Source organism: Diplotaxodon limnothrissa, linkage group LG7, assembly GCF_057381915.1.
Source record: "Diplotaxodon limnothrissa isolate DT_005_m linkage group LG7, D_limnothrissa_male_GT1.1, whole genome shotgun sequence".
In the NCBI taxonomy this organism is placed as follows: domain Eukaryota; kingdom Metazoa; phylum Chordata; class Actinopteri; order Cichliformes; family Cichlidae; genus Diplotaxodon; species Diplotaxodon limnothrissa.
The window spans coordinates 60,819,101-60,820,489 of NC_140602.1; positions in this window are offsets into that span (position 1 = coordinate 60,819,101).

Consider the following 1,389-nt stretch of genomic DNA (forward strand, 5'->3'; position numbering starts at 1 on the left):
AGACTAATGTGCTGAAACAGTCGAGACGATGGAGCAAGGGAGAACTGCAGGTGGAGGAGAAAGAAGATTAGAACTACATTGTAGGGCGAGGTGAGGGGACACAGTGCACTAGAGTTAGCGCATTTTATTATTACGTAAATCAGAATTTAAGCAGCACTTTTAGGGTGTGTGTACATTTTTTATCATCTGTGAGGAGGCAAATATTACGCTGGACACAACACCACGTCCGTCGGCAATGTGCCGCTGCAGCAGGCATCAGCATAGCCATCTGCTGCCATCTTCTGGACCTATATATGAACTACACCAAAAAGGCTGTAAAGTTTAAATATATACACTGTTCCGCCACAACAGTTAAAAGGAAAAAAGGAACCCAGACATGAAGTGGAAAACCTGATTTATCCTATTATAAGTCTTAGGTCCTGACATTCACACTGAGACGACCAGATCCACTTAGCTAAGTTGGATAAGTAGTTAAGTGATAGTTATCCCAGCTAAAACTGGGCGAAAGTCAGGGGGGAAACGCTGGACACATTACCAGCTCAAAACAGCATGACCAGATTCTAATATACTAAAATAAATTAAAAAAAAATGTTTTTGTGGGACATGAATTTACGGACGGGTCACAAGGGATAAAAACATGGTGCATTCCCAAAGATTAATGCCAGTTCAACCGCCATACACTTAAATTGCACTCCCTGACGACTGCAGCCTCATTCAGAAGAACACCAAACTGCCCACATCTTTAACTCAGGTCTTACTCCCAGCACACGACTTTAAAGGCACATGAAGTAGTATCAAACTCTGAACACACATCATTCTGCTCAGAGGTACTCAAAGATCAGTAACTATTAGCAAAACTCACCTCTAAGTGGAGGGGAAATGTAAAATACTGTGCCAGGACTTCCTCAAAAGTGACAGTTTATAAGTCATGATATGCATTTTTAAATACACTGATGATGCCATACTGAAATAAATAACTAAATAAACGACTAAAGGGAACTTTACCAAAAAAATCCCCGAATTTACCCAAAAAAAAAAGTGAACCAGTACTGACAGGAAACTACTATTCTGCATATTCTCTTCCGTGGAGATTATTGATTCGATATTGGAATAAAGACAACTGTTGCAGTTCTCTTTATTCCATGAAGCTGAAACTGCCTTGGAAGCATCAGTTGAGTGTGTGTCTGGCACTTTAAATACCTAATAACTAAGCGGAGTATGAACGCATGAGAAAAAGATGTGGAATATCGCTCTGAACCAATCGCAGGAGGAGCCTCGATTAAAGACAGCTCTCGCAGCCAATCAGAGCAGACCGTTCTCTGTGGTAGGTTTGTCTTGTTACCAGAGTTGGGATAATGTTATATACAGCTGTTTTTCTCGCTTCCAAGA